Source organism: Mustelus asterias, chromosome 7, assembly GCF_964213995.1.
Source record: "Mustelus asterias chromosome 7, sMusAst1.hap1.1, whole genome shotgun sequence".
NCBI lineage: Eukaryota > Metazoa > Chordata > Chondrichthyes > Carcharhiniformes > Triakidae > Mustelus > Mustelus asterias.
Window position 1 is genome coordinate 132289423 of NC_135807.1, and position 24233 is coordinate 132313655.

Consider the following 24233-nt stretch of genomic DNA (forward strand, 5'->3'; position numbering starts at 1 on the left):
ATGTCTGTCTGTCTCGGGAGGTGGCGGTTGTGCCCAGGGTGTGTGTCACTTCTGTATTGAATATCGTCCATTGGAGTTGTAGAGCAGGGATGGGAAAAGCACAGCCTATGAGCCGAATCCGGCCTATGAATGATTTCCATCCAGCCTGCCAAGTCTCCTGGACCAGACAAAAAACAAAATCCAGATTGTTGCTTTATCATCTTCCACATAGTAAGGGGCTGTGTTCTCAGCCCCTTACTATACTCCTTATAGACCTATGACTGTGTGGCCAAATTCCCCTCCAACTTGAATTTCAAGTCTGCTGATGATACCACCGTAAAGGGTCGGATCTCAGATAATGACGAGACGGAGTACAGGAAAGAGATAGAGAATCTGGTGAACTGGTGCCGCAACAATAATCTCTCCCTCAATGTCAACAAAACAAAAGAGATAGTCATCGACTTCAGGAAGCATAAAGGAGAACATGCCCCTGTCTACATCAGTAGGGGTGAAGTAGAAATGGTTGAGAACTTCAAGTTTTTAGGTGTCCAGATCACCAACAACCTGTCCTTGTCCCTTCACGCTGACGCTATAGTTAAGAAAGCCCATCAAAGCCTCTACTTTCTCAGGAGACTAAGGAAATTTGGCACGTCTGTTACGACTCTCGCAAGGGTTGACCGATGCACCATAGAAAGCATTCTTTCTGGTTGTATCACAGCTTGGTATGGCTCCTGCTCTGTCCAAGACCGCAATAAACTACAAAGGGTCGTGAACGAAGCCCAGTCCATCACTCAAACCAGCCTCCCATCCATTGACTCTGTCTACACTTCCCACTGCCTCAGAAAAGCAGCCAGCATAACCAAGGACCCCACGCACCCCAGACATTCTCTCTTCCACCTTCATCTGTCAGGAAAAAGATACATAAGTTTGAGAATGTGTACCAACTGACTTAAGAACAGCTTCTTCCCTACTGCCATTAGACTTTTGAATGGACCTACCTAGCATTAAGTTGATCTTTCGCTACACCCTAGCTATGAATGTAACACTACATTCTGCACTCTTTTCTCTCCTTCTCTATGAATGGTATGCTTTGTCTGCATAGCATGCAAGAAACAATACTTTTCACTGTATACTAATACATGTGACAATAATAAATCAAATCAAAATCAAAAATTTACATTATCAGTGAACGTTGCAATGGTTTTGTACAGTGTGTAGGCCTATGATTGGTTGGTATGATCATGTTGCTAACCATAGCAGCCATGGTTTAGCATGGGAGAGACGCAGGAATTAATTACATACTTATCAGTGTTGCGGGAATTTGCATTTGTTGCACTTCAGTGGAGGAATATAATACAGACATGGGTTTATCGAAAAAGAGAAAAATAGACACTCGCTGTCGAGTGTTCATCATGGAATCATAGAATCACTGCAGTGCAGAAGGAGGCCATTTGACCAATCAAATCTGCACCAACTCTCTGACAGAACATCTTACCCAAGCCCGTAACCCCATGAATTTACCCCATTAATCCCTTAACTTACACACCTTGGGACACTAAGGGCCCGATTTTATCATCACGTTGCACCCGAAAACGGGCGCCAAAACGTGGTAAAGTTGGGTGTGAGGCCATTAACGCGATCCACGCCCGCGCAGATTGCCACTTTACCGAAACCCGGGGATGATGGCGATCTGATTCACGCCCGAAACGGGCACAACGGCGATTTAAATGCATTTGCATGTATTTTAATTGAATTAATGAACTGCCCGCCCAACTTTATCAGCATTTCCCCCTTTACCACCGCGTTCGCCGATCCGGAATCGCGTCGAAATGAACCTGCTGAATAAAAGTCTGAATCGGGCGCTCCAGCTGCTGAAGAGCAAGTTCAGAGCTTCCGACGGCTCCCGCACTCAGATCGGTGGTGGGGGGAGGAGGAAGGCGGGTCAGATCATTCTCTGGTTGGGGGCGGGGGGAGGGGGAGTGAGGCCAGATCATTGCCTGGTTGGAGGGGGGTTGGAAGAGGAGGAGGCGGATCAGATGTATCTCTGGTGGGGAGGGGGGCACGGGAGGGCTGATCGTTTTCTGGTGGTGGGGTGGGGGGAGGGCTGATCATTGTCTGGTGGGGAAGGAGGAGGAGGCGGGTCAGATGTTCCTCTGGTGGGGGGGGGGGTGAGTGAGGCCAGATCATTCTCTGGGTTGGGGGGGGGGGAGTGAGTGAGGCCAGATCGTGCTCTGAGGGCTGGGGGGGGGGGGGGGGGCAGGGGGAGGAGGGGGGTAGGTAAGATGTATCTGTGATGGGGAAGTGAGGGGGGGCGGGGAGGTCTGCTGCCACTCTGCGGGTGATCGGTGGGGGGGGAAGGGGTAGTGGGGGGGTGGGGGGGTGGATTAGGGGAACAGCGATGTGTGTGGGTAGCAATGGGGGGTGGGTAAGGGGCTCAGTGATGTCTGTGGGGCCCATCGCTCCCGCGTTTCGCTCCCGGGCCACTTTCTCCGCTTCTTCAAATTTTTTTCCAACTGTGCATGCGCAGTTCAGAGCTCCAATCATTTCGGGTGCGATAAGCCCCGCCCACAGCACGATTCAGACCCGCAAATTTTTTTCAGGCTGCCTCTCCCTCTCCCCCACAGACACTGCCCCACCCCCACAACATTACAGACCCATCTATCCCCCCAACCCTCCGCCACCCAGGACAATCGCGGCCCCCTTCCCCTTTCCCCTCCACCCATCTCAGGCAGAGTGGCAGTGGATCTCCCCTTCCCCCCACTGACCTCAGGCAGAGAGATCCACCCTCCCCCCTCCACCCTACAGATATCAGGCAGACTGATCCCCCTTACCCCCACCCCGGACCCTCCCGCACAAGGCCCCATCTCCTCTGGACTCCGATGGCTATGTGACACCTCCCTCTCTCTCCCCTGTCGCTAACCATTGAGGCACTCATCCACCACCACCCCCCACGACACCCCTACCACCCCCCCCCCCGCGGCCCCCCCTCCCCCCCCCCTCCCCAGCAGCACACCTGCAAGTTCTCACTTGCTTTCCCCTCAATGCGAACAAGCAAACTGCATGGAACTTGCTGGAATGTTCTGTAAAACCACCTGCAGCTGATCTGCCCTAACGAGGGAAGTTCCATAAAAAACTCAAAAATGGACAGGCAGGCAGTGCAGGACGATGAGCGCACAACCAGCCCCCCGATTTTCTGAGGATGACTTGGGAAGGCTGCTGGATGCAGCAGAGGCAAGGCGGGACACCCTTTTCCTCCCAGGAGGACGCAGACCCAGGGGGGCTGATAGCCATGTGGCCTGGGAGGCAGTCGCCACCTCGGTCAGTGCCAGGGCACTGGCCCCCCCGAACCGTGAGGCAGTGCCGGAAAAAAATCAGTGACCTAATCCGTGCAGCAAGGGTGAGCGCTGAACGCCATTCAGCATGCTCCCCCATATCTCCCCCGGATCCTCCCATTCCCAGCACCCTGCATGCTTCCAGCTCCTGACCCCCAAACAGCTCCTTCCTTTCCCCCCAGTGAGCCCCACTGTGTTTGCCCTCTAAGGGTCACCACCTGATTCTCTGCATGAGTCACGCCACCATTTATTTCATGGCTCCTTCTGTCTCCACAGAAGAAGACCGAGCACAACACCTGTGAGAGGGCAAAGACAGGGGGTGGTGAGCCAGACCTCCAGGTCCTCACCCCGTTCGAGGAGCGGCGCTGGAGCTCCCCAGAGAAGGGGGGATGCGGGCTGACAGCGACAGCATGGTCGGGCTGCCATCCAGACGTGAGCACCTGTCATTCCTAAACTCACTTTGAGGCAACTTCTTGGGGGCACGAGTTTCGGATGCAAGGGGCAAGGTGTAAAGGAGATGTATGAGGCATGTTTATTTGCATAGAGAGGATAGTGGGTGCCTGGAACTCACTGCCGGGGTAGGTTGTGGATATGGAAACGATAGGGACACTTAAGGGTCATCTCTACAGTTTTGTGAATGGGATGGGAATAGAGGCATGTGGCCCCCGGAAGGGTAGAGGCAAACAAATCAGATGGGCAGCCTGGTCGCTACAGGGTTGGAGTGCCGAAGGGCCTGTTTCTGTGATGTAATTTTCTGGGTACTTTGTTCTTTGTTCAAGGGAGCTATGTGATTCATGTGTTTGGCATCCCGGATTCCTCTCCCTCCCTTGCATTTAACCTTGTGTCCTGTGTTTCAGGGACAGATCCTGATGCCCCAGGGCCTTCTGGACCGCAGGCCCCGGCTACAGCTCCCATCCATCCTGGGAACGATAGCTCGGACGAGTCCTCGGAGGATATGGGTGAAGGGACCTCTGAGGGTGGCACCGTTTATCTGTCAGCTTGTACCTCACAACTCACCATCCCAGATACTGACATGTCGGTGGGTCCAGTTACTGTTGAGGCTTCTGGGTCACTCTCTAGTGAGCACAACACATCTGCTGATGTACATCAGGTGGAGGAAGGAACGTCCGAGGCCTCTGGCACGTGGGGGCCTGGCGGAGGCGAGGACTCAGCTGGCCCCAGGCTACATGCTGGGCTTCTGAGATCACTTCTCCCTCATATGCTGGAGATGCAGGGAATGCATGAGGGGCTGACAACCACACTGGACCAACCGCGAGGCTGCTGGGAGGAGTCCCAAAGCTTTCAGGCAGACCAGCTGTTGCCTGTCTTGCGTGCTTCCCAGACCAACACTGCAAGGGTCTCTGCTCCCTCCTTCTCCTGCGCCCCCGCTCTGGGTGAATGGCGGCCATCTCCTGCCTCTGGTGGTCGTCTCCCTCTGGCCCTGCAAGTGGTAAGGCCCAGGCCCCCATATCACCCAGGAGCCACCCCCGCAGCCTGGGCTCCTCCTCAAATGCTTGTGGGATGTTGGACCTCCTCAGAATGAAGCTGTCATGCACGCTGCCTGGATGTCTGGCGCAGACGTGCATGATGGTCATATTGTGGTCACACACGATTTGTACATTCAGGGAGTGGAATCCCTTCCTATTAACAAATCGTCGTCGATTCTGTAGGGGGGCCCTGAGGGCGACATGGGTGCAGTCGACCGCCCCCTGCACATTCGGCATCCCCGCAATTGCAGCAAACCCCACAGCCCGGGCTTCCTGATGGGCCTGGTCCAGGTTGAATTTGATGAACTGCAAAAGCCATGTCGTCACTCTGAAAGGGGGGTTGGGGGGTGGGGGGGGGGTGGTGGGGAGTGGTGGGAGGTGGTGGGGAGTGGTGGGAGGAGATGAACAAATATGGAAGTCATGCAATGCTGCTTGCCCCTGGCACATCGACCACCACAGCCCCCCATGCCCCCCAATCCCCCCAGCCACATGCTCCCCACAATCACAGCCCCCCCAAGCCCCCCAATCCCCCCAGCCACATGCTCCCCACAATCACAGCTCCTGGTAAAGTTAAGAGGCTGCAGCAGTGCTATCTGCAAGGGCTTTGTGCCCATCCTTCAGCCTGAAGTGAGCTGAGGTGCTGGGACCCAGCAGCACTGCAAGACCCGAGGTCAGTGCTGAGACCCGGGTCCGTGCTGCAAGACGAACATGGGAGATCGTGCAGAGCAACAGCCCCCGCCAACCCCACACCCCCACACACCCGCAGAACCGCCACTGACCCGAGACAGAAAATGGCCACAACAACAGGACACCCGTGAGTAGCGGAGAGCCATCAGACGCCATGCACTTACTGATGCACTATCAACTCCAGTGAGTGGGGGAAACTAATAGGCTTTTATTCACAGAGAACAGGAGCATACCCTTGTAGCTAACCTGGTCTGGACTGAGTCGAGGAGGAGGGACCATCACCTTTCTACCCCACTCTGGGTGGAAAGGGAGGAGTCTCAGGTGGAAAGGGAGGAGTCTCGGGCCAGGTGCAGCATGGGTGTGTCCAGGCATATACATGTAGTAACAGTGGTTCACCACACTTACCTCCTCGCCAACCCTCACTGATGAAGCGCCCGATTCAGACTTTTATTTAGCATGTCCATTTCGGCGCGATTCCGGATCGGTGAACGTGGCGGTAAAGGGGGAAATGCTGATAAAGTTGATCGGGCAGTTCATTAATTGAATTTAAATGCATGCAAATGCATTTAAATCGCCGTTGCGCCCGTTTCGGGTGCGAATCGGATTGCGGCCATTCCCGGGTCTCGGTAAAGTGACCATCTGCGCGGACACGGGCACGGATCGCGTTAATGGTCTCACACCCGACTTTACCACGTTTTCGCGCCCGACGCAATGGTAAAATCGGGCCTGCTGTGTGCTTAGCTTGCAAAGAAAGTGTCACTGCATGCAAAGAATACAACTAGGACCAACACTTTGAGAGTAAAAACACAAAAATATAAGAACATATCCGATGAAGAGAAAGCTGGACATTCGCCTGAGGTGGTTGCTCGAACAAAAAAGACGCAACAGATTGTTTTCACCGGCCTATATACACCACAAGATGGAATTACCAGAGCAAGCTATGTGATCGCACATAAAGTTGCCAAAAGCAGCAAGATGGTCGCTGAGGAAGGATTCATCAAGAAATGTTTGGTTGACTATATTTCAATATGGCGCCTGGCAAGAAACCGCAGTTTGAAAAAGTTTCACGATCAAGGGGAATGGTGACGAAAATCATAGAATCCCTGCAGTGCAGAAGGAGGCCATTCAGCCCTTCCAGCTTGCACTGACACCAATCCCACCCAGGCCCTATCCTCGTAACCACATGTATTTATCCTGCTAATCTCCCTTACACTAAGGCCAATCAACCTAACCTGCACATCTTTGGAGTCTGGGAAGAAACTGGAGCACCCGGAGGAAACCCACGCTGAGAGAATGTGCAAACTCCACACAGACAGTTACCCCAGGCCAGAATTGAACCCGGGTCTCTGGCGCTTCGAGGCAGCAGTGCTAACCACTGTGCCACCATGCCACATTCATGCTGTGCAGATAACCCTCCCGCTACGTGTCCTCTTTTGTAGCTGCCTCATCATGTCCTCACATGACCCTGTGGTCAAGAGCACCCAATGGATTATACGTCTCCCCAGTCGATAACTTTTTTAATACTTTTAATTGGTGTTATATTACGGCATATGAATAATCATGGCCATGTTACACAATGATTTCTTGCTGATGTAAGTCCAATACATTACTTGCTTCAGTGAACCGTTCTGAAGCTTATGTGCCGCACTTTAACCTCCTGGTGATGGAAATACTTGCACTTTCTCCAGCTCCCACCTCTGCCCCCATTCATTATGGTTATCATTATATGTATAATTCATGAGAAAATTTATTTGTCAGGCATTCCAGATGAAGCACTTAAATCGTAGATCAATTGATAACGTTCACACCACCTTGAATTAAAATGCACCAAGCTGGAAACTTTCTTTCCATGGTTAATCGACATTGCTTTTTTTTTGAGCACATGGAACCAACGTCTGCATTCTGAAAAACATCATTCAGAAACAAAGTGAGATATGACTGATTTTTTTTACTAAACACATTCTAGAATCTTTAAGTAACTGATTTCCCGGTAATCACTATTGCCCAACCAATAATTAAAACTTCTCACTGGAATTTCTCTGGCACTCGTTGAATACTAATCGGAGTTACTTGGATTTATTAAATAGATTTCTGTATTCCAGGCTTAGGTCAAAATGAGCAGAATATATCATCGTTTCTCCCTTTCTAATCGACTTCCCTTGCACACAGTTGACAGAATTTGATTCCCTCCTCTAGGACGTGGGCTGGGAGCTGGGGGCACCCCACCCCTCCCCCAAATTAAGCCTTGTGCAGGAAGGCTTGAGAATGGTCTTTGTGCCTGGAAGTCTAGGTTGTGATGAACAAAGCATCGTAGCTGTGAGGGACAGCTCGGTGGATAGGATATTGGTATGTAGATAGGCTGGAAAATTGGGCGGGGATCCTGGATTCAGGATTCAATCCTGACCGGGGAGCGGCGCGGGCTTGGAGGGCCGAAGGGCCTGTTCCTGTGCTGTATTGTTCTTTGTTCTTGTTCTATTGAGGCCCTCCCACCACTGCTGGTATTCAACCAGTTGGGGGGGTGAGGGGCGCAACATGTGGCTGACCAGCCATGTAAAACCTGTTGGGAGTTCTGCGGCCTGGTGTTCGGGGCAGGTCCCTTCTCCATGGGCAGCTGACGTCCACTGTATTTACCCTCTGGAGGCATGAGTGAAGACTCTAATCTACCCAGAATACTTACCAAACTCCTGCTGGGGCATCCTTATCTGGTCCTGGTGAACCAATGCCTCTACTTTCTCAGAGGATTCAGGAAATTTGGCATGTCCGCTATGACTCCCACCAACTTTTATAGATGCACCATAGAAAGCATTCTTTCTGGTTGTATCGCAGCTTGGTATGGCTCCTGCTCTGACCAAGACTCAAGAAACAACAAAGGGTTGTGAATGAAGCCCAATCCTCACGCAAACCAGCCTCCCATCCATTGACTCTGTCTACACTTCCCACTGCCTCGGAAAAGCAACCAGCATAATTAAGGACCCCACACACCCCGGACATTCTCTCTTTCACCTTCTTCCATCAGGAAAAAGACACAAAAGTCTGAGGTCACGTACGAACAGACTCAAGAACAGCTTCTTCCCTGCTGCCATCAGACTTTTGAATGGACCTACCTCGCACTAAGTTGATCTTTCTCTACACCCTAGCTGTGACTGTAACACTACATTCTGTACCCTCTCCTTTCCTTCTCTATAAATGGTATGCTTTGTCTGCATAGCGTGCAAGAAACAATACTTTTCACTGTTTACTAATACACGTGACAATAATAAATCAAATCAAATCAAAGAACCTGATCAACTTACTTTACTCCTGGAACCTCATCGCTTGTCCCCCACCTGAGTACCGGCAATGGCCACTGCTGCCAGTGGTGCTGTCAATATGGGACAGCTGCCACTCTCTGATTGGCCAGCAGCTCTTGGGGAGGGTGGCAAATTCCTCTGAAGGATGGCGAGGACCTTGGCTCTGACCAGGTATGTGCCTGAGTGGCACTAAATTGGGTCAGGATGCAGAATGGCCCCAGCGAGATTGCCCCTCCCACTTTATTCAGTGGATGGACTCACGGCCATTAAATCCCAGGCAATGTCTCGGAAACCTGGACTCACAATGAGGAACAGTTCCACGGATTCTGATACCTCATCCGACTGATCATCCTTGACATGTGAGGCTGGGACAAGGGTGGCCAGACTTCAGCCCCTTCCTGCCTCTCATTAAAGTGCTGCCCATTGGTGACGCCAAAACATTAGGCACCAGATGTGCGAAAACGATACCCAGCTCTAAACTCACCACCATCTTTGATTTGATTTGATTTATTATTGTCACATGTATTAGTATACAGTGAAAAGTATTGTTTCTTGCGCGCTATACAGACAAAGCATACGGTTCATAGAGAAGGAAATGAGAGAGTGCAGAATGTAGTGTTTCAGTCACAGCTAGGGTGTAGAGAAAGATCAACTTAGTGCGAGGTAGGTCCATTCAAAAGTCTGACAGCAGCAGGGAAGAAGCTGTTCTTGAGTCGGTTGGTACGTGTCCTCAGACTTTTGCATCCCTTTTGTGACGGAAGAAGGTGGAAGAGAGAATGTCCGGGATGTGTGGGGTCCTTAATTATGCTGGCTGCTTTTCCGAGGCAGTGGGAAGTGTAGACAGAGTCAATGGATGGGAGGCTGATTTGCGTGATGGATTGGGCTACATTCACGACCTTTTGTAGTTTCTTGCGGTCTTGGGCAGAGCTGTGATACAACCAGAAAGAATGCTTTCTATGATGCATCTGTAAAGGTTGGTGAGAGTCCAAGCGGACATGCCGAACTTCCTTAGTCTTCTGAGAAAATAAGTATATTAACATTTATGAAAATGTATTTAAATGAGGTTGCCGTCCACTCTGTGCACGAACCTTGGTATGTGACCAGCGAGGCGTGGGGCAAATCGGGAATCATAATCTCATTGGCGAGAATCGCGTGTCCTGATTCTTGCGGGAATTTCCACCCTCATCGCCATTCTTGTTGACGTCTACCAGGGCTGTAAATTCCCACCCCCCACCATTTATAATTCACTTTCTGTGATGTGAGCATTGCTGGCTTGGCAATTTATTGCACATCTCTAAGTTTAAGTTTATTTATTAGTGTCACAAGTAGGCTTACATTAACACTGCAATGAAGTTCATAGAACCCTACAGTGCAGAAAGAGGCCATTCGGCCCATAGAGTCTGCACCGACCACAATCCCACCCAGGCGCTACCCCCATATCCCTACACATTTTATCCACTAATCCCTCTAACCTACGCAACTCAGGAAACTAAGGGGCAATTTTATCATGGCCAATCAACCTAACCCGCACATCTTTGGACTGTGGGAGGAAACCGGAGCACCCGGAGGAAACCCACGCAGACACGAGGAGAATGTGCAAACTCCACACAGACAGTGACCCGAGCCGGGAATCGAACCCAGGTCCCTGGAGCTGTGAAGCAGCAGTGCTAACCATTGTGCTACCGTGCCGCCCCTAAGTTACTGTGAAAATCCCCTAGTCGCCACACTCTGGCGCCTGTTCGGGTACACTGAGGGAGAATTTAGCATGGCCAATGCACCTAAACAGCACGTCTTTTGGACTGTGGGAGGAAACCAGAGCACCCGGAGGAAACCCACGCAGACACGGGGAGAATGTGCAGACTCCGCGTAGACGGTGACCCAAGCCGGGAATCAAACCTGGGTCCCTGGCGTTGTGAGGCAGCAGTGCTAATCACTGTGCCACCATGCTGCCCCTTGATAAGATGATATCCAGTTATCCAATGCTGTCACATAGAGGTGACACATTCAGCTGAACGTTTAGGAATGGGTGCAGATGTAGGCTTCTTAGTGACATTGGTCTTTCGGTTCTCAAGGCCTTTGGTCCAGAAATGGTGGGAGGAGCAGTGGGGGGGGGAAGGGATGGGGTGGTAATTATGCAAACCACTGGCTCATATATTTAACAGCTCCCCTGAGGCTTGGGATTGTTCCCACAGACTAAAGAGACTGTGTGGTACCTATATTTAAAAAAGGAAACTAAACCATTAATTTAACTTCAGTGGTAGGTAACTTGCTTGGGGGTGTCGTTAGAGAAGCACTTTTCCAATTGTGCACAGCTGTCAGGGAGGCTCCTCAATATCATTCTGGACTCAGTGAGTAGGATGCCTCTCGCTCAGACAGAAGGTTGTGGATTCAAGCAGCATCCCAGAATTTCAGCAAGCAATCCAGATGTCACTCCACTGTGGCGCTATGCTCACAGAACTCATAGAATCCCTACAGTGCAGAAGGAGGCCATTCAGCCCATCGAGTCTGCACCGACCACAATCCCACCCAAGCCCCATCCCTGTAACTCCACATATTTACCCTGTCAATCCCCCTAATCTATGCATCCTAAGACACTAAGGGGCAATTTAGCACGGCCGATGCATCTGACCTGCACATCTTTGGACTGTGGGAGGAAACCGGAGCACCCGAAGGAAACCCACGCAGACACAGGGAGAACGTGCAGATTCCACACAGACAGTGACCCGAAGCCGGAATTGAACCTGGGTCCCTGGCTCTGTGAGGCAGCAGTGCTAGCCACTGTGCCATCGTGCCACCAACTATGCCCACGATGCTGAGGGCATTGCTGACATTTCTTGATTTTCTCTGGCCTTTCCTCAGACAGGGGCAAGTAGATTGATGGGGCAGAGATCTTCCATTTTAATGTTGGCAGCAGGTAGTTATGACGTTGCTTCACCCACTGGCCAGAATGGCGGGATCCTGCGGTGGCCAACTGTTGGCTCTTCATTACTATTATGCACAGGTGAGTTCCCCTCTGAGTCACCCAGTGGGACGACAGCTTATGCATCCAGCCGCCCACAGTTGGCGGGTTCGAAGTTCCTGGTGCCATATTGATCTGTTTGACCACCCCCTTCTGCCAGTTGTGGGATTTTCCTGTAGCCTTATCGGGATCCAGCTTCCCTCTCCGCCATCTTCCCTCTGCCTTCCATTGTTCAGCTTCTTCATCCACCTCCTTACCCCTCTGCCTGCCCCTTGAACAAACCCCTTCTTCAATATTGACCCCACTCGTCTTTGTCAGGGCACCCCCCCCCCGCCTTCGCCATCACTCCACCCCCATTTGGGATCCTCATTTACATCCAATTACCAATCGAGATACTTTTGCGTCTGATTGTCACCTGACGTTAGACTGCAGGATGGCAAGGTGGCACAGTGGTTAGCACTGCGGCCTCACAGTGCCAGGGACCCAGGCTCAATAGTGGCCTCGGGTCACTGTCTGTGTGGAGTTTGCACATTCTTCCTGTATCCTCCAGATGCTCCGGTTCCCTCCCACAGTCCAAAGATGTGCAAGTTAGGTTGATTGGCCATGCTAAATTACGCCTTAGTGTCAGGGGGACTAGCTTGGGGTTACAGGAATAGTGCCTGGGTGGGATTGTGGTCGGTGCAGACTCGATGGGCCAAAAGGCCTCCTTCTGCACTGTAGGGATTCTAAGACCATTCACGTCAGTGTGGGTGCACGTTGATGTGTATTATGACATGTTCCCCCAAGTTGTGTCCCTGGAGAGCAGAAACAGTTGGAGGGGTGCACAGGTGAGTAAGCCCCCTTGGGGCAGAGGGTCATGCCTGGGCTGTACCCTAGCAATGTCAGGGGTAAGTGCCGAGGGGGGGGGGGGAGGACAGAGTCTGTGGGGGAGGTGTTGGGGGTTCTGCCTCTGTGATGGGGGGGGATTCTATTATTGTAGTGGGGGATGGGGTTCCTTTTCTTAAATGCCATTTACCATGTCCTCAGGTTGCATCCCATGAAATGCATTACTTTTGAAATTAGTCAATGTTGTTATGCAAGCAATATGGCAGCCAGTTCACAAAGGCCCCACAGCTGACCTATGACCTATGCTGCTTTTGTTGTCATTGGTTGAAAGGGGAATGTTGGCCAAGGACACCGGAATAATTAATTCCCTGCCCTTCTTCAAAGTGTGGGATCCAATCTCCACCCATGCAGAAAATCCTTCTGACCCTAGGGGGCGGCCAATCCTGCTGGTGGGATCTTCCAGTCCTGCTGATGGCAACCCCCCCCCCCCCCCCACTTGCTGTGGGTTCGTGGTGTTGGAGTGTCGGAACAACGGGAAGCCCCGTTGATAGCGACGGGATCAGAAGATCTTGCTGCTGGCAGCTTTCCTTCAGCCACAAAATAGGCCGTAGAGTGTGTGGAAAATCCTTCAGGTTTACAGCACTGAAGGAGGCCATTCGGCCTGCTGTGTCCGTGCTGGCTCATTTCTACTGCATTTCAAAATGAGTCCCACTGCCCAGTTCTCTTCCAACTGTCCCAAATTCCTTAGCTTTGAATGTATATCCATTTTTCCTTATATGATAGTATCTCTCTCTCTCTGTTACTCCACATGGTGCAAAAATTCCAAAAAAATCTAATTCCTCATCTTAGTCCACACTTTTCCACGCATAATTTAAAATTGACAATTCCATGTCAGGGACTCTTCAATGTTGAGAAATTGCTTTTCCTAAACCTTTGTGTCGTAAACCCTTCATAATTTGAAAAACTGTCATTCAATCTTTTATCCATTGGAAATTGTCCAGTGTTCCAAACCACTGATTGCATGCAGTTCCGGTTGCCACACTACCAGAAGGACGTGGAAGCTTTGGGGAGAGTGCATAGAAGGTTCACCAGGATGTTGCCTGGTCTCGAGAGTGTTGGCTATGAGGAGAGGTTGAATAAAACTAGGATTGTTTTCACTGGCAAGACGGAGGCTGAGGGGAGACCTGATAGATGTCTACAAAATTATGAGAGGTATAGACAGAGTAGATAGTCAAAGGCTTTTTCCCAGGGTGGAAGTGTCAATTACAAGAGGGCACAGGTTCAAGGTGAGAGGGGGGAAAGTTTAAGGGAGATGTGCGGGTAAAGTTTTTCACGCAGAGAGTGGTGGGTGCCTGGAACGCACTGCCAGAGGAGTTGGTGGAAGCAGGCACATTCGCAACATTTAAGAGGCATCTGGATGAGTACATGAATAGGGAGGGAATAGAGGGATACAGACCGAGTAAGGGCAGAAGGTATTTTTTAGTTTAGCTAGGGTATCATGATCAGCACAGGCTTGGAGGGCCGAAGGGCCTGTTCCTGTGCTGTTCTTTGTTCTTTTGTTCTCTTCTAGTAACCATAGTTCCCTGACCTTAGCAGTGACCTGATGAATCCACACTGTATGTCCTCTATGTTTTTTATAATGCATCACCTAAATCTCATCCAGTACGCTAACAATGAGCTAGCAATTGCCTTGTCCAAATTTATCACTACCTAAGTTTACTTTCTTATTTGACAGATAGAACCTCTATCAATGCCATAGTCCCATTAGCCCTGCATTCGAGTCCTTGTGTGCAGCCTGAATCTTGAAAGGCACACAAACTATGGACTGAAGCAAGCTGGCATTTCAATCTCTGAATATAAATTGGTACCTTTCTTTATAAGACTTTTTGGCTTGGGTTTCCTTTGCGTTGCCACTCAGCGGCAAGTGGTAGGACATATTGTAGCAGGGAAAACATGTCTGCCTTGTCCAAAGATGTACAGGTTCGGTCGCTTGGCCATGCTAAATTGCCCCTAGTGTGTAGGTTGTGTGGATTAGCTATGATGGATGTGCTGGGTTGTGGGGATGGGGTAGGGGCATTGGGGGGGAGGGGGAGGGCAGTGGGGGTGGAGGGAAGGGGCGGGGGTGACCTGGATAGGATGCTTTTCAGAGGGTTGGTGCAGACTTGATGGGTTGAATAGCCTCCTTCCGCACTGTTAGGTGGATTGGCCATGCTAAATTGCCCTGTCAGGGGGACTCGCTAGGCTAAATACATGGAGTTATGGGGATAAGGCCTGAGTGGGATTGTGGTCAGTGTAGACTCGATCAGCTGAATGGCCTCCTTCTGCACTGTAGGATTCTATGATTCTATGATTCTATTCTATGTAGGGATTCTATGATTATATTTTCTTAAAGTTGGGGTTTTGCACGATTCCTCTTCCTGCATCCTATTCGTGTATTTATCAAGATACCCCTTAAAAGTCACGATCGTATCTGCTTCCACTACCTCCCCCAGGAGCGAGTTTCAGGCCACCACCCTCTGTGTAAAAAACTTATATGACGCTGGAGGGGTGGGGGATTCCTGACCTTTCTGTCACGCTGCCATTTAGAAAAAGTGAAGGGTGCCAGGAGTCCAATCACTGAAGGTCTGGAATGAAGGAGGGGCCTGGTTGTGGTCACCTTTGCTGCTTTTTTCACCCTCTTCTCAAGTGATCTGTAACCCTTACCCATCATCCTGTGACCCATCATCCTGTGACCCTTACTCCAATGTGCCTTTGGACCCCCCCTTTGATTTCTGGTCTTCCCCGTTTGGGTACTGCGTTTTGGGTCAAGCATTTTTGAATTGAAGAGTGGGATACTGTGGGTAAATGCCTCTGTCCTGCAGAAATGTTTCTCATACAACACTATGGTCTCTGACAGGGTTAACCAATGGACTACAAATCGAATTTGAACACAACAGTGGTCACAGCTTTAAGGGAAAAGTCTACGTCAAGTCCCTTCACCCAACTTTTGGAAGATATGGGGGAGTGAAGAAGATGGAAGAAAAGAAAAGAGCTACAGCATTGCAGGAAAACTCATCAGATTTAATATTTGTGCACTGCATCTGTGTGAGAATGCATTAATTTCAGATCAGGTTAATGAATGGAAGTTGAGTTAAATATTATTGTGGCATATACACATGTAACCCATTGAAAACTGGACAGGTCACGCAAGCGAACAAATTGATAAGGAATAATAAACATCAAGCATTTACGTAATGTCGTTTGTAAGCCACATGTTTCAAAATTTGAAAAAAGAGAAAACACATTATAACGATAATGTTCTTGGAAAGGAATGAAAGGATCCATTTCATTTGTGGATGTTATGCATGTAGCATTTTCCTTTGAGGTCAAACAAGATATCAATGTTAGTTCTTTTCTTTTAATAAATCTCACAGAACTCCACTATGGCACAGTGGTTCGCACTGCTGCCTGACAGCGCCAGGGACCCGGCTTCGATTCCTGGGTTGGGTCTCTGTCTGCGTGGAGTTTGCACATTCTCCTCGTGTCTGCATGGGTTTCCTCCAGGTGCTCCGGTTTCCTCCTACAGTCTGAAAGATGTGCTGGTTAGGTGCATTGACCTGAACAGGTGCTGGAATGTGGTGACTAGGGGAATTTTACAGTAACTTCATTGCAGTGTTAATGTAAGCCTTACTTGTGATTAATAACTAAATAAGCTTTCCTTAGCGTCTCAGTCCTTGATTGTCCTAATTTACCTCCTTTTCCACCACATGTTTTCTGCTTCTTTTTTGAGAAGAGAAAGAATTGAACTGTGTCTGTAGGGAAGTCTCACCTGTATTAGTCACCTTTGGGTGTTGGTGGGGTGGAGGGAGGGGGAGGTGGTGTGGGGTCCTCACCTCAGTGACCATCCTTCACGCCCAAGCACAGACAATCTGCTCCACGTTGGCCCGCCCAGTAGCCGTAACATGCTGTGGACAGGCTTACCGAGGGGCAAGTGGGATTCGGGGCCCCTCACTGGGGGGATTGTCCTGCCCTCTGAAACCACTGGCATCTCCATGGGCCCATGAGTGGCTACTGCCAGGACTGCAGGGAGGAAGGCCCATGGATTCCCGGAACCAGTAAGCCTGGCATCTTGGGCAGGGAGGGTATTGTTGATTTGGCCGCCAGCCAAAACTTCATTCACTGTGGCGGGATGGGAAAATCCCGCCGGCGTGAATGGTGGTAAGATTCCGGCCAAAATGTTTTCAGTGAAATTACAAATCTCTGCAAAGGTTTGCCCTTGATTTGCGGTATAATTCAGTTGGCTGAGAACGCTGGAGATGTGCTCAGTGAGTGATCAGGAGGCCAATAAAACAATCTTGGTGTTTTTTTTGCTAACGTTGCTGTTGTGGAAATTGGTTTTCTACAATAGCAGTGAAAGGGATTAAAAGCAGATACGTCTTGGATTATTCACCCCTTATGTGCAAAGTTATTTTGCGACCGAGAGGCTTTGGATTGTCTGTCATAACCACCTCTTCCCTCAGTCCTGAAAAAACACAGCAGGAGAAGGAGGCTGAGTTGGGGAGGGTGGGGGTGGGGGGGATGGGGGTGAGGGGCAGAGGCGGTCGTTTTGACTTTGGGTGATAGCTGGGACCAGTCGGACACTGGAGATAAAAAGGGAGGGAGTAGTCACGACGGGCATTTAATCCAATATTGGCTGTTTTCACAAAGTCAGAGGTGCCTCCATCTTGAGATGGAAAATAGAAAATTAGACTTATGAGAAAGGGAAAAAGCTAATATTGCTTTAATGATACAATTTTATCTGCAAATTTCAGATCAAAGGCAGCCTGAATATTTCCATTGTGTGGCACAGACACACAGGAAACATGTCGTGCCTTTAATGGCTGGATAACATGAATACTTAAGTGTACTGAACTTCCTCTTCAATTTTTAGAAATTATGTAAACATGTCCACCATTTAACTTGGGCAAGTAAAAAAATGATGATATCTTATCAAATTTAAAATGCTGAATATTGCGAAGAGAAAGTAAACATAAATAGGAGAAACACAGAATCTCGCAGTGGACTTATCTCCAATGTAATTTCTACCGAAAAAGCACTGGGGTGAGAATAGTGGAAAAGATCGAGGTGGGTTTTTTGCAGAAAATAGGTTGTGTTTTGTGCAAATCTAATCAGTTAGATTCGGTAGACATTCTGATTAATAAATGGAACTACTGAATATGTCCTTTGCTTCTGAAATTATAATTGCCCATTTTTCTTTCCCATATATGTGATGTTGCTGCTGCCCTCTGATCTGACGTTACACAGAACTCACAAAGTGTAAGCTACAAAGAAAGCCATTTTAAAATAATCTGTTTAATTTATCTCTTTTTTTTCTCTCCTAGGTCTGTCTTGCTGGTTGGTTGCCAGGAGAGGCACATGTAGCGCCCTATTTTACCATTTTGATTCTAAGTGCTGGGCGGACTTGAAACTGGGAATGTTTCAGATTCGACATTTAGACCCTTTCTCAGGCGCCCCCATAAGCACCCTGCCTGCAAAACTATCAGCGATTCTGAATCGCGCTGCACAAGCCGGTGGGTGGGGCTAAACGCGCTCGACATCCTGCAGCCCCGATCGGCACCTCTAAATGCACATGCGCAAAAAGAATGATAGAATGCGTCTTCCCTGCCACATCGCTTCTGGGCCGGATAATGCCTCCCCCTGACCCCCACAGACATTGCCCCACCCCCACAACATTACTGACCCCCTTATCCCCCCACCCCTTCTGCCACCCAGATCAATCGCGGGCCCCTTTCCCCCTTTCACCCCCGCTGATCTCAGGCAGAGTGCAGCGGACCCCACTTCCCCCCACTGATCTCAGGCAGTGTGGCAGCGGACTCCCCTTCCCCTCCACCGATCTCAGGCAGAGTGGCAGCGGACCCACCTCCCCCCCGCCCCCCCCCCCCCCCCCCCCCCCACCCCCCCCCACCCCCACCACCAACAAATTCCCGGCAGAGTGCTGTCAGATGCTCAGCACTTACCTCCTCACTAACCCTCACTGATGGAGTGCCCGAATCAGACTTATATGGAGCATGTCTGTTTCGCGCCGATTCTGGATGGGCAAACTCGGTGGTAAAGGGGAGAGTGTTGGTAAAGTTGGACGTGCAGCCAATTAAGTCAATTTAAATGCATGCAAATGTATTTAAATGGCCATCGTGCCCATTTCAGGTGCAGTCCCGATCGCGGCCATTTTCAGGCCTTGGTAAAGGGGGAACCAGCGTGGAGGTGGGCAGGGTTTGTGCTACCCGCTTCACACCCGACTTTACCAGGTTTTCGCACCCAAAAACAGGCACAACGTGATGGTAAAATCGTGCCCGTAGAGTCAATTATTGCCTGGTTGTAGTTTTAAGTTCGCTGTTCGGCACGATGGCACAGTGGTTGGCACTGCTGCCTCATAGTGCCAGGGACCCGGGTTCAATTCCGGCCTCGGGTCACTGTCTGTGTGGAGTTTGCACGTTCTCCCTGTGCCTGCGTGGGTTTCCTCCGGGTGCTCTGGTTTTTTCCCACAGTCCAAAGATGTGCAGGTTCTGGGGACCGGGGTTCGAATCCCGCCTCGACAGATGGTGGAATTTGAATTCAATTTAAAAAATCTGGAATTAAGAATCTACTGATGACCGTGAAACCATTGTCGATTGTCGGAAAAATACATCTGGTTCACTAATGTCTTTTGTTGAAGGAAATCTACCATCCTTACCTGGTCTGGCCTTCATGTGACTCCAGAGTCACAGCAATGTGATTGACTCAAGGGTGGCACGGTGGCACAGTGGTTAGCACTGCTGCCTCACAGCGCCAGGGACCCAGATTCAATTCCTTGCTTCCTTCAATTCCTTCCTGTCTGTGCGGATTCTGCACGTTCTCCCCATGTCTGTGTGGGTTTCCTCTGGGTGCTCCGGTTTCCTCCCACAGCCCAAAAGACGTGCTGGTTAGGTGCATTGGCCATGCTAAATTTTCCCTCCGTGTACCCAAACAGGCGTCAGAGTGTGGCGACTAGGGGATTTTCACACTGTTAATATAAGCCTACTTGTGACATTAATAAATAAGCTTAAAACTCTCAACTGCCCTCCAAGACCATAAGATATAGGAGCAGAATTAGGCCATTCATCCCATCGAGTCTGCTCCGCCATTCAGTCATAGAATCATAGAAACCCTACAGTGCAGAAGGAGGCCATTCGGCCCATCGAGTCTGCACCGACCACAATCCCACCCAGGCCCTACCCCCACATATTTACCCGCTAATCCCTCTAACCTACACATCCCAGGACTCTAAGGGGCAATTTTTTTTTTAACCTGGCCAATCAACCTAACCCGCACATCTTTGGACTGTGGGAGGAAACCGGAGCACCCGGAGGAAACCCACGCAGACACGAGGAGAATGTGCAAACTCCACACAGACAGTGACCCGAGCCGGGAATCGAACCCAGGACCCTGGAGCTGTGAAGCAGCAGTGCTAACCACTGTGCTACCGTGCCGCCCATGGCTGATATGATTCTTACCCCCATTCTCCTGCCATCTCCCTGTAACCCTTGATCCCCTTATAGAACCTATCTATCTCTGTCTTAAAGACTCTCAATGACCTGGCCTCCACAGTTCACTGTGGCAATGAATTGCACAGATTTACCACCCTCTCACTGAAGAAATTCCTCCTCATCTCAGTTATAAAGGAGCGTCCTTTCACTCTGAGGTTGTGCCATCGAGTTCTCGTCTCTTCCACTAATGGACACATCTTCTGCACGTCCACTCTACCTCGGCCTCTCAGTTTTCTGTAAGGGCAACAAGAGATGGGCAATGAATGCTGGCCAGCCAGTGATGCCCATGTCCCACAAATAAATAAAAGAATAAAAGGATTATCTTAGATAGTACAAATTATTGCGATGGTTTGAAATTTGGCATTCTTTGTTTTGTCCTGAGAAATGCAAGATGAAAACATATCTCTCTTCGCAGCAATATACGTACAAAGTAGTGGGAAGGGAAAAAAACTATGTGGGGATGGGACCTTCTCTCCTTCTTGAATTGGACACTGTATCACTGAAATTAGAAACTTAGAAAATAGAATATAGAATCATACAGTGCAGAAGGAGGCCATTCGGCCCATTGAGTCTGCACCAACCACAATCCCACCCAGGCCCTATCCCCATAACCCCACATATTTACCCTAGCCAGGTCCCTTGACACTAAGGGGCAATTTAGCATAGCCAATCCACCTAACCCACACATCTTTGGACTGTGGGAGGAAACCCACGCAGACACGGGGAGAATGTGCAAACTCCACACAGACAGTGACCCAGTGACAAGCCGGAAATCGAACCCAGGTCCCTGACGCTGTGAGGCAGCAGTGCTAATTACTGCACCACCGTGCCGCCCAACTTGAACCAAACTACATGGGTGAAATTGGACATGTGCCAAACACAAAATGCACGATCCTATACATAGAAATATTGCACCTCACCCTGCCCTGTCCCCGCACCCTCCCTGGAGGAAATGATGTCACCGGGAAGCATCTTGTTGCGAAGGATCATTGTTTGTCTGCTCGCTGGAAAAGCCATTTCTCTGAGACGACTTGCTGGCGGTGCACGAGTGGAATAATTGAGGACAAACATCTCACAGTTTTACTGACAATTAATGCATCATTCTTTGACAGACTATTAACAATCTGTTGACACAGTGAAAACCATGTTTCAAAAAAAAGGGACAATCTTGTGTTTCTTATCAATACGACACACACTGCTTGGATGCAAAAACATATTGAATTGTAGGATTTGCAGTTAGCACACTTGAGAATCTGCTCACTGTCAATATCTGACTCAAAACTAATGATTTACGCTCCGCGCAAAACACTGCTTTTATATTTCCCCGTCAGCTCGTAGTTTCAGCCTCTGCTATCATGGCAGACCCTGAGTTATCCCTCCATACTGCTCTACATCTGCGTGACATGAAAGATAATCATGGCACAGTTATAGCGCTGATAAACTATGGTTTCCTTTGCTGTGCAGGCCTTTGAAGTTGCAGACAGTTTCATGATACTTGATAATCTAATCTCTGGCCAGCTTGTTCCTTACGCTGCTCTGGGACAGCAGAGCGAAAATATTACAGTGGGAGTATTGATTGCCATATACATGAGACAATTAGCATAATGACTTCAAGATCCCAAGGTGTACATTGAAGGTGGAGGGTCGGAGGGGGGAGTGAGGTGGAAGGAAGGGAGGTGGTGGTGGGACAGTGGGAGTAGTGCCGTGGTTGGTTGGGGTGAGGGAACTGGAATTACAGGGCGGCACGTTGGCACAATGGTTAGCACTGCTGCCTCACAGTGCCAGGGATCCGGGTTTGATTCCTGGCTGTCTATCTGTGCGGAGTCGGTATGTTCTCCCATGTGTCTGCGTGGGTTTCTTCCGGGTGCTCTGGTTTCCTCCCACAGTCCAAAGATGTGCTGGTTAGGTGCATTGGCCATGCGAAATTGTCCCTTAGTGTCAGGGGGATTAGGAAGTTAAATGCATGGGGTTATGGGCATAGGGCCTGGGTGGGATTCTTGTTGGTGCAGACTCGAAGGGCCGAATGGCCTCCTGCTGTACTGTAGGGACTCTATGATTCTATGTGCTTATCCATTGACACTCTTGATTACCTGTGAGTGTCGGGCTATTGTCACTCCGCCTCTATATTCTGTGCCTGTGTGCCTCTCTCCACGTGGCCTGACAAAGGAGCAGCGCTCCGAAAGCTTGTGATTTCAAATAAACCTGTTGAACTATAACCTGGTGTCTTGTGACCTCTGATCCTGTCCACCCCAGTTCAACACTGGCATCTCCACATCATGTCTTTATTTCAGATTATTAGTTCCATATAAAGGACAGTCTGGTAGATGCAATTGTAGTGAAAGGGGAAGGAATTTGGGTGGAGGGGAGAGGGATGGAGGGGGGATGGGGTGGGGTGCACTTTGATGGGAAATGGAATGATTTCTTGCCTTAAGTAGCTGTAGGCCATACACACTAATTACCAATGTGAGGCCAATAAAGAAGTTGCTAATTACAGGTCTTATGTCTTTGTAACCCAAGAGACCTACAAACAGGACCAAAGGTTAAAGCTCTTTTGGGCGACATGGTGCTACAGTGGTTAGCGCTGCTGCCTCACAGCTCTAGAGACCTGGGTTCAATTCCCGGCTTGGGTCGCTGTCTGTGTGGAGTCTGCACGTTCTCCCCGTGTCTGCGTGGGTTTCCTCCGGGTGCTCCGCTTTTCTCCCACAGTCCAAAGATGTGCAGGTTACATGGATTGGCCATGCTATATTGCTCCTTAGTTCCAAAGATGTGCAGGTTAGGTGGATTGGCCATGCTAAATTGCCCCTTAGTGACCCAGGATGTGTATGTTAGAGGGAATAGGAGGGTAAATGTGTGCGATTTTAAGGACAGGCCGGGGTGCGATTATTGCCGGTGCAGACTGAACGGGCTGAATGGCCTCCTTCTGCACTGCAGGGATTCTATGATTCTTTTCTTGGTAACTCTAAAGGCCATGTGGAACAAGAGTCACCAGAGCGACAACATAACAGGTCAAAAAAATGAAATGGGCAGGAAATGTATGAGGATAACAAGGAGTGAGTGAAATTCCAAGAACAATTCTGAGACAGAAGATTTAGTCCATCCGGGATATAAGAACTCAATTAAATGTCACGATTTTAATCCTTTCCCTTCTCGAGAAAGAAGCACAATTGTCAACTGACTATATCCAGACCAAGCCCTCACCCAGTGGAGCCCATGTGAACCCACTGTTTCTATACAAGATGTGATTGTTAAAAGTCCTGTCTGTGTTGTTCACATACACGTGTACAAGAAGGTCAACTTGGATTAATTCAGCTCCAAATTAAGTTAAATTATTTTGTAAACGTTGGCTTATAAATAGAAGTCTCTACTCTGGGCCGCACAGTAATTCCATTGCTTTTAATGTTCACATTTTAGAGATAATGCACTTAAGGAAACGGAAACAGTCTGCTGATCACTGTTGCTCCTGACTTTGGCATTCCCGATGTAACAGTATAATGAACAGACGGCTGAGGCATTTTGAGGTTGTTTCATTAATGTACAACAATGTCGTTTACAGCCAGTTCACAGAAGCGACAGAAGTGCTGGTATTAGTGCAAGACTCCGGGCAACGTTAATATCTCATTGCTAAGAAAGAAAAAGGGAGAGAAAATTCTACTGAAAACTTTAATTATGAATCTGGACTTGCTATTATTTAACTTGGTTTGCAAGGATTAGATAATGTACCGCAGCAAACATTCTGTAAAGTTAAGCGAGAGTATTTGAGACTGATTTGTCAGGAATGAAAAAAAAACATTTTAGCTGCTGCTTAATGACAGAACTCTGTGCACAATTAAATGTTAAAAAAAATTGATTTAAGTGTCATTTGCTTGTAATGATAGTGGCCAATAATGTGCTTTTCAATGTCTATAGTGCAGCCTGACTATTAGGTGGCAGGGCAATTGTTTTATGAGGTGTGGAAGCCTTTTGAATGCACGCTGCATGGCGTGATGTGACCAGAAGTGCTTTGCAGAGCTCACAGCCTCTGTAGATACCAACTTACTAAGGGTCGACATGTTAAATGCAAATAGGGCGGCACAGTGACACAGTGGTTAGCACTGCTGCCTCACTGCACCAGGGACCTGGATTCAAGTACGGCC

General features: G+C 49.3%; 1 long non-coding RNA gene across 1 annotated transcript in view; it reads left to right on the plus strand.

Moving 5' to 3' along the window:
- LOC144495958 (uncharacterized) overlaps positions 1–23919 on the plus strand; it is a 76293-nt gene extending 52374 nt beyond the window's left edge. The window contains exons 3-4 of the long non-coding RNA XR_013498366.1: positions 17920–18108; positions 23512–23919. This is a non-coding gene — a long non-coding RNA (uncharacterized LOC144495958). The remainder of the gene's footprint in view (positions 1–17919; positions 18109–23511) is intronic.
- The last annotated feature ends 314 nt before the right edge of the window (positions 23920–24233 follow it).